General features: G+C 39.1%; 1 protein-coding gene and 1 pseudogene across 3 annotated transcripts in view; one reads left to right on the forward strand and one right to left on the reverse strand.

Moving 5' to 3' along the window:
* Positions 1-7,583, reverse strand: part of LOC124972659 (mortality factor 4-like protein 1) — a 29,055-nt pseudogene extending 21,472 nt beyond the window's left edge.
* The window catches only part of Macrod2 (mono-ADP ribosylhydrolase 2), a 2,075,735-nt gene that overhangs the window by 45,457 nt on the left and 2,014,414 nt on the right, over positions 1-15,864 (forward strand). The gene's annotated exons all lie outside the window — the stretch shown is intronic.

Consider the following 15,864-nt stretch of genomic DNA (forward strand, 5'->3'; position numbering starts at 1 on the left):
CCAATTAAACGGAGTAAACAAACTTATGTTAATAGAAAATTGACCTAGTTAAAGAAAGTGAAATGACCTTTTATTCTTTTCTGATAAAGTTTTTTCCTTTTCTTTCTTTTCTTGTTTTCACTGAAACAAAAAAATGTTGCTCTTAAGAGAGAATTTTGCATTATTTTGTCTTTTGTTTTTTGTTTTTTTCTAGCTTGGGCATAGGAAAAGAGCCCTTTTATCTGATATTGTCTTCCAGTTCATTTTGAATCAAGAAAGACTCATTGAAGACTCCTTTGAGAAGAGTCTGTTTTGAAGAAGGAAAAAGAAATAAGGCAAACAGACACAAAGGGTGGTAGAAGCATGTCTTTTTGTTGTGTATTTAAAACTGAGAGAACTTCCTAGAGTGAACCTAGAGAACTGAGAAGGGAGTAAAGAATGACAGAATTTTGCGGGTCTTGAAAGAATGCTGGTCTTCTAATATGGAAACGCAATTGGTGCTTCAACCCAGGACTTTTTCTCTCTGCTGTGTACAGTTATCACCAGCTATGAACATTCAGAACCACCCTCTGTGATTGTATGGCACTCTTGCTTCTATTTCAACAGTGCTTCTAAGATGAAGTGTAGTGTTTGCCAAATTCTAAAAAGTACAGTCTATGTATTTGTTACTAGAGCTTTGTGCTGTACCCCTCTTGCATTTTAATAATTTATGGTGCTCAAGCACCAACTTTGTGGATTTTGTCAATAAATATAATTTTTCAAAATGAAGTATGTTGATTCCTGTCCATATTGTGGTCAAATCTCCAGTTTTTGATATTCATAGACGCTTTGATGGAATTGATATTTTATTTTTCACACTTAAGTGATTATGGTATTATGGTATGTGATCATATATTTTCTGTTTTCCTTGAGATTTTTGACAGATCTGATATTACTGAATGTAAAAATAAAAAAATTAAAACAATATATATCTTGTAATATCAAAGATGTTGATTTTACATTTTCTTCTAAATCTTGGTATAAACTCAGATCCTAAATGATAAATTAACCTAAATTTTTGGGAATTAAGAAGTTTTGGTTCATATAGAGAAAGCAGCTTATGAATTGATTTGTGTAGGTTTTTTTAAATTTAATTTTAATTTTTATTTTAAAGTTTTTTGGCATGCGATCCTACTCTGTTAGGCGGCTTTGCTTTTCTTTGGAAGACAAGAGGAAGATTTTATGTTTTTGAACTTGAAATTGTTTCAATTCTCCAGGTCAGTTCTATAACATGAATTCTAAACCTTGTTTCTCATTTTTCAGTCTTCTCATTGTTTAAGGACTTTTAGAATAGATTGTGATTCATTTTGAACTTGATATCTCTTTAGTCACAAATTTGTTCTTTCTCTAAAGAGGATTTCTTGATTGAGAGTTCATCTCATGCATTGGAGGTTCTTCGGAGTGCTCTCTTGTTAATTGAGTGTGTTTATATGTAGAGGTGTAACTGCTTCAATCTGACATAATGAATTGTGCAAGCCTGTTTATCGCTACATTACTTGTGGTGTCAAAAAGCTAGGACTAACCTAATGTACATAAAGAGAGAGAAGAAGGTTTGCCATGAAAGTCTAAAAACATGGTTTTTCTCTTTTTTTTCCTGTTAATGAGGAATATCTGTGATATTTTAATAAGTGAAGTCAGCAATTTATGATTTTAAAAACTTTGTATTTCTATAAAATGTATATATATTTGAACTTAAAGAAGGGCCTAATTCTGGTGTTGTGGCTCAGTGGTAGAATGCTTGTCTTGCATGTGTAAGTCACTGGGTTCCATCCTCAGCACCACATAAAAATAAAATTAAAGGTATTGTGTCCATTACAACTAAAAAACAGTATTAAAAAAGAAGGGTCTAGGGCTGGGGATATAGCTCAGTTGGTAGAGTGCTGGTCTCACAAGCACAAGGCCCTGGGTTCAATCCCCAGCACTGCAAAAAAAAAAAAAAAAAAAAAGAAGGGTCTAATTATTTTGATATATGGGATGGAGAATAAAAAAGGAACAGGAGTAATTTTTTTTCTTTTTACATTGGTTTCAGTGAAAGTACTATTTTTATAATATTTTTATAATTTTCAAGGAAGAATTTAAGAATTGTGAAGATATGAATAACTTTATGGAATAATTTATTACTGAAAAATAAAACAAACATTTCTAGTGTTCAGTGATACATACATTCTTTGCTATTCCTGTGAAATGACTGAAGAAGGGCTCAGCATCGTTTATGATTCCTAGGAACACCAAGATAGGAGCTATGTTTCTCTACAGTGGATGAAAGGATTAGCATGGACATTTTAAATGCAATGAAAATTCTTATTATAGGAAGTAGTTTCAATTTAACCTGTTTTTTTCTACTTAGCCTTCATACTTTTGTGTCCTAGAAACTAAATCGCCCAAGAAAATTTTATTGAATTTACTTGTATACCTTTTTCCATCACTTCTCTACGTGTTCCTTTTTTAGAAAGGACAGGCAAAAGAGGAACACTCAACACTAAAGAGAGGAGAAAGATGAAATGCCATTTGAATACTAAGCTAGAGAACATATTGTCCTGGAAATAGAATTATGTAATACCCAAATAATAGCAATTTGACTTTAAAATGTAATATTTCATTCAACCAAAAATGGAATAGTTCTACTTTTTTGGGAGGCAAGGTTAAAGTGATATATGTGTTTGTTAGGTTGAGCATTACTTTGGTGAGCTAGAATATTATAATTTTTTCTTTAAGTCCTGGTTACTGCTACATAAGGAAAATTATTACAGTATTAAATATTTTTGGCTGTTGTGGGTTTGACTTCATAGAGTCTTAGGTTTTAAAATATAACAATTTTGAGGATGTCAGGAAACAGTTGACTGTTGTATTAGAGATGACAGCCTTAACTTTATTTCATATTGGGCCCATGGAATTGTGTGTGTAACTTTAAAAAAATTAACCATGATTTACTTAGGAAAAAACATTAAATCTGTGGGATAGTATTATATAATGAGATATGGAATACATAATGTAAACAATAATTTAGGAAAAAGTACCACAAAAGTCATATGCCATAAGTAGGCTTTAATGAATAGTTAAAAAAAATCCAATATTGTTATTCCATAGTTGATCTCAGTATATGATCATAAGATATTACAGTTTATTAATTTTTTGTTTCTAATTCAGTTTGGTTGAAACAACTCATTATCTTTTCACACCTGATCATCCTTTACCCTTATTTTGGGGAATAACCTCTTCATTTATAAAGTCGTTTTAAGTCATTGACTCCTCTCCAAAAATAGTCATGTCTAGGAGGCCCTAAATTATTAAGGTTGCTTTATAATGTCTTGATTTTTATGCCCCATCTTTATCATTCCTGCCCTAAACATTTGTTATTTGAATTATTATAATATCAACCCTAAAGTCTTCCTTCATTTAATCCATACCCTTCTTAAAGGAATCTTTCTTTCTTTCTTTTTAGTAATTGGGTTTATATTGACAAAATCATACATGCAAGGAATTTTATTTCAATCTCCATTCCCCCTTTTCCTTTCCTCCTCCTCTTATTCTCTCTCCTCTGCTGGTCTTCTTTTTACTTCTTTATTTATTTAATTTTGAGTGGTGGTATTTTCTACATAAAGGTGAAATACCCTTTGGAATATATATAGCATATATAAAAATATCTGTCTATTATAGATGATAAAATATATATGTAGTATAATTTTGTTAAACTCATTCCATATTTCTTCCCCTTTCCTTTTCTCCCTCCCTCCCTCTTGTTCTCCTCCTTCTACTCCAGTGATCTTCCCTTTATCTTTGTGATATCTTATCTCCCCACTTCTTTCCTTAAAAGGATCTTTCTAAAGGCAAAGTTGATAAAATAACTCTTTTCCTTCCTCCCCCTTAAAATTCTTTGGTAAAGGACCAAACTCATACACAGGACTTGTTATGACCCTGCATGATCTTTAGATGAACATAACATTGGTTCAGTTCCCTGCTTGTTTCTCTCCCTTACCACTATGACCTCTGACAAATTTAAACTTCTTTAGATTCTTCAGTTTGCAAAAGCCGCATGAACATAATCCCTCTGCCCTATAGGATCATTATAAGGATTATACAAATATGAAAGTGCTTTGTACTTTTCCTGGCATGTAATTTTAGCTGGTTTTATAGTTATCGCTCCAGCTACCCCTCTCTCCACTATTCTTCCTCTTTATATAGGATTATCTAAAGCACTTATATATTTATTTTAATTAGCAGTTTAATTTTGCCTCCCCCAATACATTGAAAACTTTCCTGGGATATATGAACTATCTTTTAAATTACGTCCTCTGTGCTTTACATTATATCTAGTAATATGTAGGAATCAGCATTTGTGGGAATAAGTAATTCTTGTACATCTTGAGAGATTGGAAAAGTACAAGATACATATTGAAATATTATTCTGTACTTTATATTCCTGGAGAACTTTTATAAGCAGTGCCTTTTATTGACCTTTGTGAGCACAGTGCTTGGCAATTAGTAGGTAAGCTTAATAAATGATGAATTAGTTGATCAATTTGAAAAAAAATTGGAATGTAAATATGGATGGATGACTGCATTAGTATGGGAGGTAGTTTTGGTGGCAATATTCTCAGCCTGCTTTCATTTCCATTATAGTTGTTGAGAGTAAGGACATTCTACTTTGCATATCTTCAGATCTTTTTCTTTTCAAATCATTTGTGAGTGACATTTTTCTTTTTTTCTTTTTCTTTGTCTCTTCAACACACTTCCATTTTGGTTCTCTTCAGTTAGCCGAAACAAAGATAGTGGGTACTTCCTAACTGTGAAATGACTTGGTTTACTAGCCATTGATCACCTGAAGAGATCTGGAAAAGGTGAATCACTGGAACTAAATAAAAACTTCTTTATGTGTGTAGAAGACAAATACTTCTTTAACAGCTAGTTAAAATTAGAATTAGCTGCTTTACCAAATTACCAATTACTATCACATTCAATTGCTGGTCCTTTCTCTAGGCTGAGTAATAGATACCATTTATATTAAATTTGCATCTGAGATTTGAGCACTGAAATACTTAAAAATGTTATTAATCGCTGGTTATAAATGTTTTAGTTTATGTGTATCATGGTTTATTCAAGATTCACTTTGCCCATTATTAAATAAGCAAATAGAATGATATGTAAATTATAAAGGTATTACAATTCAATAAAGGCATTAAATAAGCCTAAACAATTTTATAAATTTTTAGATAAATTCTTTCATTCTTCTATGCAGGTACAACTTAAAATCAGGATAAAGAATTAAATATCTACAAACCCATTTTTTAACAACAGTCTATTAAACACTTAGGCGTTCTTTCTCATTTTTGTCATTTTGCAATTAGAATTCATACTTTTTCTCTGAATGAATTAATTCATCTTTCAATATTACTACTATTACCACCCCATTCCTTTCTCACGCATAGAGATTACTTTGGTTTCTAAATTACTAGTTGATCATTGTGCAGATCTTACTTTATGAAGGTTAATCACTTATCATTCCAAAAATTTTAACTTCTCACTCTTATCACCATCTCTACAGTTATGCACATTATCAGACATTCAAAATTATTATCAAAGACAGCAATCTTCCTACTTTGTTTTATGAGGAAGTCTTGTCAAATCATAAGTTTTTTTTCCCCCAAAATAGCTCAAGGTGAATATTTATTTGATAATGTTTTTTTAGTTGAATTACTCATCTTTATTTAAATAAAACTGCCAGTCACCACCAGATTATTTTTTATATAGGATCTCTAAGTTTAGCTTTCAGATATACTTACTTCTGTTTACTTTTATTATTACAGTAAAGGCAGGTCAGTTTCTGCAAAGAAGCAATATAGAGACACATTATTACTATTTTTTGCTTTTTATCAGTGTACTCCATCAGGACCTTTTTTTTTTTTGGCTTTTGTTTACAATTTAATTGAACCGACATTTTTAAAGCCCTCCTAGCTTTGCCCCCAGGTACTTGGAGCACAAAGTTAAATGAGATAAAAATGGTGCTAAGATTCTTTAACTTATAAAACAAAATATAGTCCTGTGTGGAACTATAAGCAGCAATGAGAAAGAGATGATGTGGTGAGGTGCACATTGTATAAAAGATATAACAGAAGAAAATAAATTTGAGAGAGTGGGTGGTGGTGCACCAGGAAATAGAAAAAGGAAGTACAAAGCTTACATACTTAGTTCTAGAACCTTGTAGACCACTTTTAAGGGTGGAGTTCTCTCTGGGAAAGTGGCAGTTGAAGCAGCTGCAAAGGGAATCAAGGACCAGCTGATAGAGTCTCAGATCAGGAACTTTTCATGATAATGCAAACTACTTTGCATAAGAATTTCTTCTAAAATAGAGATTCTGGTTTAGTAAGTGTGAGGTAGAACTTTATATTCACTAGGTTGTGCTTCTTTGTGTCTATTGCTGATCCCCTAACAACATTTTGAATAAGATTATAGACTATTCTGAGGAGTTTTGCATTTATTCTGCAGGGCTTGGAGGAGTGATAGGATCAAATTTTCAATTTAAGAAAATCCTACTTTTGTAGAGTTAGATTAGGGGAGGATGTGGTGACCAATTTAGTATGAGGAGGAAAAAGAACTGAATTGTGTGACTTGAGAGGAGGACCAGGAATTGGAGGCAAGCGATATGCAGCAAGTAGAATAAACAACTCTTGGTTATTAATTGTTTGTGGAAGGGAGGTGTTGAGGGAGATGTAATTTGGTATGTTTGCAGGGATTGTTTGGGAGTTGGATAACTGGCAGGTGTTCTTTGAATAAAGTAGAAGAAGGTTAATATCTTTGTGCCTGTGGTGGGATGAGGGGTAATAAGAAAAAGTTGTCTGCTAGGCAGTCCCAAATTGCTCTAAATTGTCATGTCTGATAAGTATGTATTGACATTGGGCATTCATGAAGTCATTTCAAATTTATTGAGAGCCTGTTCTTTGCCAAGTTACCTGCTAACGTTCAGCATATTAGAAGGGGTGAAGTGGGATCTCTTTCCAAAGGATATTTGCAGCTGAGTGTAATCCCCCCAATGATGAAAGTTATTAGTGAAAGAATGAGGCGACACCAACTGTCCATCCACCGGAGAAGTTCCGCTTTATTCAGAGAATGTGCACACTTTTATAGAGTGGAGAGAAGTCTCATAGACCAGGGTATGGGACAGGGTGGTAGGTGATTGGGCAAGCTTTGTCACTAGGGGATTGAGACAGGGCGGTAGAGAGTGATTGGGTGCGGGGCCGCGCCAGCGGGAAACTGACACTCCTTAAGAGAAGCAGGATATGCGCCATATTGCCGAGGTGTGGTTCCAAGGGGGGGGGGTGGGGCTTATATTCCTCCCTTTTTCCTCTATATACGGGAATGGGGTCATCGTTCTTTCTCTGGCTACTTCCTGCTGAAGTAGGTCGTAGAGGCAAGGGAGGAGGGTTGAGGAGTAGGCCACTTATTAGTCCCCATAACAGAAGGCCAAATGCAGCCACTTCACCAGGAGAGAAGTCCATGAAAGTCCCTTGGAACCACAAAATTTGCAGCTGGCCGTCCCACTGGGAGAGGGAGTTGCTGGGAGTGACCATCCAGGTCCAGGAATAGCTGTCACTGGTGACAGAAGGGGTTGGTCATCTTAACAGCTGGTGAGATGTTCTCGTGAGGAGTTGGTTGGGTCCTTGGTGGCTAGAAGCTGATAATTCAGAGTAAGAGCTGGTTAAAGTTTTGATTAGAGATTTTTCCCACTTGGGTTTGGATGAATTTCATGATACAAGGTAGGAAAGAGACAGGCCACTAAGATGACAGCTAAGGGGCCTAGAATGGGCCACATCCAAGTGAGGAGGGGGTTTTGGATAAAGGCAGAGAGAGGGTTAGAACTTGTGTGTGTCTGTAGGCTAGAAGCAGGCGTGCAAGAGAAGCACAGAGAAAACAGTTCCCAGGGGAGAAGGAAGGAAGGGAACGAGCGAGAGTAGAACCTGCACCCAAGTGTAAATGGGTGACCCAGGGGAGTTGGTGGAGGAGTGAGAGGGTGGTTCTAGGGCAGAGGAGAGCTGTTCCTCTTTGTGTTGGATGTTGACAGAAACCAGGGAAAGAAATGGAGAAGAAGCCCCAGGGTTTGGGGGAGCATCCGCAGTAGAAAGCGTACCTACGAGGGGAAGCCCACTTGGGATTCCAGGGATAATGGATGTGAAGAAAGAGGTTATTTGAATTTCAGGTGCGTCCCCTTAGGAGGCTACCGGTGGAGTTTTGGTCATGGGTAGCACATAAGTAGGGGAGAAATAGCTTTTCTGCGCACCAACAGGTTAATTGGGAGGAGGTAAGGGAAAGGGGAATGCCAGTGGCTGAGGAACACCCTGTCAGGGGGCAGTCCTTTGTGGAGGCAAGATGAGTCATTCTTCCTGAATGGGGGACAGGGTTGGGGAGCAGGAGAGACGGAGCTTAAGAGGGTTGGAGGGGTGAGGGGTGCACTGAAAAGAGTGGTGTATTGGTTCGTCCTGTAGCTGGTCATGATCCGCGGCTGCTGAGGATGGGTTCCCGGTATAAGGCTTCAGTTGTAGGCTTCCTTTTGTAATAGGTGCCCAGGTGCTAGGGCTCGTAGGCAGGGGGCCCATCCTCGTACAGTGGGATCTAATTATTTGGAAAGGTAGGCCACAGGGGCGACGGAAGGGCCATAGATCTGTCCTAGGACCCCCAAGACTTGACCGCTATTCTCCCGGACGTAGAGGGAAAAAGGTCTGGTAAGGTCCGGGAGATGAAGTGCGGGGGCTTTGAGGAAGGGACTGCGAGGTGTGTAGGATAGAGGTTCTTCAGGGTTCCCTTTCGCTAGGTCATAGAGGGGTCGAGCCAACAGGGAGAAGTTTGGAATCCAGGCCCTGAAGTACCCGGCCAGTCCCAGGAATGAGAGGATCTCGGCTTTGGTTTTGGGGATGGGAGGGGGGTGAGGATCTGTTTCCTGTCAAGAGTAATTTCCTTTCTCTGTGGGGAGAGCTGGAAACCTAGGTAAAAAGTTGAGGAGTGAAGCAGTGTCGATTTGGGATTGTTCCCAGGATGGACTACAGAGTAGGAGGTCATCCACATACTGCAGGAGGACAGATTGTGGATGGGATGCATGGAAGGTTTTGAGATCCTGGGCCAAAACCTGTCCAAAGAGGTGGGGACTATCCCAAAACCCTTGAGGAAGGACTGTCCATGTCATCTGTTTGGAATGCCGCATGTGTGGGTCTGTCCAAGTGAAAGCAAAGATATCTTGGGAGGAAGGGTCAAGGGGAATGGAAAAGAAGGCATCCTTTAAATCCAAGACCGAGAAGTGTGTGGATGATGCGGGGTCTTGGGATAGAACGGGTTAGGGACTAGGAGATGTATGGGAACAATGGCAGCATTGATTAGGCGGAGGTCTTGGACTAGGCGGTATGATCCATTGCCCTTTTTAACTGCCAGAATAGGGGTGTTGAAGGGTGAATGTGTTTGACGGATGTCAGTGGAGATCCTCAATGATGGGTTGAAGTCCAAGCCTGATGTATATATTTGGTGGGGTCTTGTAGTTTAATAGTAATAGGGGGACATTGGGCATTGGAGGGGCTACTAGTGTCCCATACTGTAGTATTTACGGGGTAGGTCAAAGTGGGGAGGGAATTTTCTGGGATGGGATCAGAAAGGAGGGCTAAAAGGAAGGGGGTCGTGGGGGAGGATGAAAATGGTATGGTGATAGACACCTTTAATAGGGAGAGGATATCCCTTCCCATGAGAGGGACAGGGCATTGAGGCATAACTAAGAAAGAGTGGGAGAAAGAAAAATTACTGCCTTGAATGGAGCAAGTTAGGAGGGAGGTTTTGCAGGTGAGAATTTGTTTCCCTCCTACCCTGACTATAGGAGAGGTGCTAAGTGTGGTAAGGCCCCGGAATTCCCTTAAGACTGAGAAAGTGGCCCCAGTATCTAGGAGGAAGGAGGTGGGGGCGCCATCCACAATAATAATGACCCTGGGTTCTCTTCTTGTTATGGACATGGTCGGGGAGAACCCAAGGCCTCCTGGATCCTCTTCGGCTAACCCTACCATAGATGGTTGCCGTGTTCCGGGTGCTTGGGGGCCACTTGACCATCCACCCCTTCAGGTGAAAGGGCAATCGGAACCCCAATGCCCCCTCTTTTGGCATTTTGGGCAAGGTGTGGTGGGTTGCCTGGGAGAGGGACAGGCTTTTGACCAATGTCCTTCTTTGCCACACTTAAAGCATGCCCCAGGTGGAGGCGTGGGGTTGGGTGTGGCAGGAGAATGCCTGGGGGTAGGTTTTATGATCTGAGCCAGCATTTGGAAATTGGCTTGATCAGCTCTTTGCTTCCGGCGCTCCTTTTCCTCTTACTGGTTATGAAAAACCTTGAAGGCCACTGATAAGATCTCGGTCTGAGGGGTAGTTGGGCCCTGATCCAATTTTTTAAAATTTGGCTTTAATGTCAGGGTAGGATTGGGCCAAAAAATACGTCATAAGGACATGTCAGCTGTCATCCGAGGTGGGGTCTAGGTTGGTGTATTGTTGGAGGGCCTGGGTAAGCCTGTTTAGGAATTCGAATGGGGTTTCGTCCTTCTTCTGGATAATTTCCTGAACTTTTTGGAAATTGACGACCTTACGGGCAGCCTTTTTAAGACCCATAACCAGGCAAGAGGCAAAACGGCCTCTGACTTGGATTCCTTGGGTGGTGTTATAATCCCAATGCGGGTCTTGCTTGGGGACTTGCATGGGGGCCGGGTGGGTGGTTGGAATCGGTGCGGTGTGTGTCATTGGCATGGGTTTGAGCGGCATCCCAGACTTGGCGACGTTCTTCAGGTAGGAGGGTGTTGGCCAGGAGCATGAAAATGCCGTGGTGTGTTAGGCTGTAAGCTTGGAGGACCCATTGAAACTCCCTGATGTAAGTGGTGGGATCTGTACTGAAGGAACCCAGTTTCCTCTCTAATTGTGTCAGGTCTGCCAGGGAAAATGGTACATGGACCCGGACCACACCCTCAGCGCCAGCCACTTCACTGAGAGGGGCAATAGTGAGGGGGGTAGGAGGAGGCCCTCAGGAGCGTATGAAGGGAGGGCTAAAAGGGTTGGAGGTGGGAGGAAGTGGGGGTAGAAAGGAAGTTGGGGAAGATACTGGGATAGCGGAGGGAGCAGCAGGAGGAAGCGCGGGGGCAGAAGGTAGAGGCATATAAGGGGGGCGTTGGTAGGCAGGGTCGAAGGCTGTCTCTGAGGCCTGGTGGGGTGAGGGAGGTTTGCAGCCTAAAAGGACCTGAGACGGAGTGCAGGTGGAGCAGAGTGAGGGATGTTGGGCTAGAAGACGGAAAGCTTGGGTGTAGGGAATCTCCTCCCATTTTTCCTGGCGCTGGCAATAATTGGAGAGGTCTCGAAGAATGTTGAGATCTAGTGTACCCTCGGGGGGCCATATACTCTGATTGTCTAGGGGATAGTGAGGCCAATCCTGGGTGCAAAATTCGACGAGAAGTTTTGGTTTGATATCTGGCTTGATGGACAGGGTGCTAAGGTTTTTTAGGAGACATTGAAGGGGGGAGTCCACCAGGCGGGGAGGAAGAAGACGTTCCCATTGCCGAAAAGGAGAGGAGGAGAGACAGGAGAGACAGGGAAGGGAGAGAAAGTGGAAAGAGAGAGAGAAGGAAAAAGAAAGGTGATAGAGGAATATCCTTCGACCGGTAAGGAGAGAAGAGATCCTAAAGGGTGTCCCCAATAGGTCTCAATCAATCCCGGAGGGGTTTGAAAATGAACCGGGAGAAGAGGAGGGTGTGGATTGTCACCCAGGCCCTCACTCTTCCGGGGGCAAAGGCCTGGAGCCTGAAGGAACCTGGTACCAGGGTTTCTGGAGACCCCGAGGTCTGGAAAGAACAGCAAAGAGGAACAGTGGAGAGAACGGTTGGCGCAAGGGAAGGTCAATTTCCGAGAGTCTTTAAAAGTGAAACTGAGCAACGGGAGGATGAGTCCTGATTGAGTCCTGATTGGGCAAGCTTTGTCGCTAGGGGATTGAGAAAGGGTGGTGGAGAGTGATTGGGTGCGGAGCCGCACCAGTGGGAAACTGACACTCCGGAAGAGAAGCAGGATATGCGCCATATTGCCAAGGTGTAGTTCCAAGAGAGTGGAGGGTGGGGCTTTTGCAGCTGCTTGTGGGGGGTTAGGCCTTATAATTAGGTTGGAAGTCATTCCTGAAAAATACTAGGGAAACTCTTAAAGAAGGTGACAATTCAGCAGGATGTAAAAAAGTGAAGAGAAATTCCACAAGCAGGCAGGGAGGTGAGAGGAGAGATAGTATCCCAAACATTCAGCATGGGAGGTTATCTGGTGAGTGTAAGTTGTACACCCTTTGCTATAGCAACAGCTTAAAAAAAGAAGGTTAGAGGGTGAAAGAGGAGGTTGCAGAAATAAGGAGGAGTCTGTTTTTTTTTTTTCCTTTTTGTACCAGGATAGAACCCAGGGGCACTTAACAACTGAGACATATCCTCAGCCATTTAATTTTTTTTTTTTTTTTTTTTGTACCCAGAGGTGTTTAACCACTGAGCCACATCCCCATCCCTTTTTAATATTTTATTTAGGGACAGGGTCTTGCTGAGTTGCTTAGGGCCTTGCTAACTTGCTTAACCTGGCTTTGAACTTGTGATCCTCCTGCCTCAGTCTCCCCAGTTACAGGTGTGTCCCACCATGCCTGGCAAGCAAGGCTTAGTTTGATTATAAGATGTCTTGGCTCTGTTTTGCCCCTTATCTTAAGATAAGCAGGGGGTGTCACTTGAAGTGATTTCATTTTGCCTTTTGAACATTCTGGTATCAGTGTGGGGGATGAATTGGAGAGAGAAAACTTGATAGTTGGAGTCAAAGTACACAGTCCAAAGTAGTGGTCTAAGTGTAAATAATTAAGCCTCAAACTCATATTCCTTAAGGGAGAGGGCAAATAATAAGAGTGCTTTCAGAGGGAGTCTGGTTCTCTAGTGATAGGGAATGTAACATGTGTTTCCTCCATCCCACAAAGGAAATCACATTCAAAATGTTAAATGCCATTGTGCTATCAAATACAACACCCCTTAATATTTGAAACTGGTCAAAACCAAGGTGGTTGCACTAGTGACAGAGAGAAAAGATGATTTGGGAAGTAGCATTTCTGTTTTGATCAGTAAGGAGATGTAAGAGTGATCACATACTTGGTGAAAAGTGAAGTTAGGTTTGGATGTGTTGGATTTGAAATGTTTGTGGAATATCTAAGTAGAGAAAGCTGATGTACAGGTGAGAGAAGTTGGTTTGAGAATGAAATATGGAAAATGCTCTGTTTTATTCATTCATTCATTCATTCATTCATTCTACCCAGGATTACACTCAGGGACACTTAACCATTGAGTCACATCCCTAGTCCTTTTTATTTTTTATTTTTGAGACAGGGCCTTGCTAAGTTGCTTAAGTCCTTGCTAAATTGCTGAGGCTGGCTTTGAACTTGTGGTCCTTTTGCCTCAGCCTCCTGAGCTGCTGGGATTATGTGAGTGCCACCATGCCTGACAGTTATTTATTTATTTATTTTTAAAGTAAAAGATGTGGTAAGAAGAGGACTAAGGATTGCATCCCAAGGAATTCTAAACTTTAAAAGTGGCAGGTGACAGGGTCAACACAGTACTTTTCTTGACAGAAGAGACTGTGGTGGTTTGGATATTAGAGGCAAGAAATTCGTGTTTCACTAAAGAATAATATTTAGTTGTGTCAGATGCCACAGAAAATTGAAGAAACATAAAAAGAACGTAAAGAGTACTTCAGATTTAGTACTGGTAAATTCATCCAGAGCAGTTTCCATGTGGTCAGAAAGTATAGGCAATGTTTTTCTTTCAGAATAATTTATTCTTTTAACCTTTCATTCAAAATGCTTTTTTCAAAGTTCAAATTCTTGACTGAATAATTATTTATAGGTTGCCTATCTGAGGCTAGTTCTCTGTTAATTTTTATTAATATAAATATGTTAACAGAAGCCATAAGAAAGCATAAAGGAGATGTGATTATTTTCATACTGAACATTTGCTATACCAAAGCTAGTTTAGAAAATAATTTTTTATATTTATAGGCATATTTACTCATCTTCACTGTTATGGTTGTCTGTGGAATTCCAAGGAAAATTTTGGGCATTTATTTTCTTGTTTGAAACAGAATAATTATTTTAAGCATTCTAAAAGTTATTCAACCACATGAAAACATTTAATTAAGAATGAACTTGAGCTGTGGAGTGCTTTACAATTTTACTCTAGTTCTTAAGAGGGTCTTGAGAGTTATTCAGTCTTTGCAATACCGCCCTCTAGTGATAGTTTTCCAAAGTGCGTTAATCTTGAAGTCTATTCCAACTCTCTTGATTCCACTGGATCTTTGCTTTAACCTGTTTTTTTTGCAACTCCTCAGTTTTGTCTATTTTTCTTGTATCAGTTAGCCTTGTTGTTCTTCCTTAGAGGTATTAGGGAAAGATCAGGAACTTTAGAGACAAAAAAAAAAAAAAAAAAAAAAAGAAAAGAAAAGAAAAAGAAAAATACGAGTGTGAATCCTTAAAGCTCCATTGATCAGTCTGTGCATGAGGCACATTATGTGTCTAGAGCTCTTATGAGGAGTGAATAAAAATATGTTTGTGTGACTCCTGACAAAGTAAACAACAAGCATACCACCTGTGCCTGCTCTCTCTCAAGAACTTTCTATTTCATTTGGTTTTAAAAAATTAAACAGTTGTACATAGAATTTTCTTGTAATATTTGATTTCCTCCTTATGCAATTTAAGGCCTTTTCTATTGTCAGTTATGTGCATTTGTGTTTTCTCTTTTTAGATATTTAATAAGATTGGAGGTGTGTGTATTTTATTGGTTTTCTTGCACTGGAATTTATTTTCTATTCTGTAACTGAAATAAATTACTTTTTGTGTCTTCAGGTTGTCTTGGTGACAATTTAATGTTCCAATTTATTTTTCTTCTTGTGAAAGCTTTATTATTCTAAATTTGCTTCTTACAGTTTTAACTAAATGCCATATGATTTAATATATACTGTGTTTCAATAAAATTTAGTAGCTGTGATTTCCTTATTGGTTTAAAAGTTAGGAGGGCATCTTAAATTATGAAATTGTGGATATGTTTAAAATACAGTTGTTAATTTTTATCTTTACAATAATGTGATTAGAGAATAAGACATGTATTTTTTCTTTTTTAAGAATTTACTGAGATATTTTCTTATGAGACATACAAGATCAGTATTTAAAATGTTCCCCATGCACTGAGAAATAAGGTGAGACCTCTGTCAAGTATACAGTGCTATATGTGTATGTGTATATATGTGTATATATATGCACATTATTACATGTATTATCCTGATACCCCCATTTTTTGACTGCTACAACTACCATGTACTTATGAGAATTAAAGCTTTACAATGTTGTTGTGTTTGTCATTTTTCTCATTGTTTCTAACATGTTTAAGGGCTACATTATTTGAATCTTTAAAATTATTGATGTAGAGGATTTTATATTTTATCAATTAAAAATAATCTTTTCAATAAATGTTGTTGGTTATTTGGATATGCAAATGGAAAAAATAATGCAACTTGATCCCCATTTCCCAGCATGCACCATTGATTGAAGATCTAAATGTTAAAAGTAAAATAATGAAGCCTCTAGAGGATGAGAGATTATCTTGTAGTATGAAAGTATTTCTTAAGCAGAGAAAACTTAGTGGTATAAAGGAAAGGATTTAAAACTTTGACCATTGACAAATTAAGAACTTTCTGTCATCAAAGATAACAATGAGTGCTGGGGATATAACTCAGTTGGTAGAGTGCTTGCCTCACATGCACAAGGCCCTGTGTTCAATCCCTAGCACCATAAAAAACAAA

The sequence above is a fragment of the Sciurus carolinensis genome, chromosome 2 (genome assembly GCF_902686445.1).
Source record: "Sciurus carolinensis chromosome 2, mSciCar1.2, whole genome shotgun sequence".
In the NCBI taxonomy this organism is placed as follows: domain Eukaryota; kingdom Metazoa; phylum Chordata; class Mammalia; order Rodentia; family Sciuridae; genus Sciurus; species Sciurus carolinensis.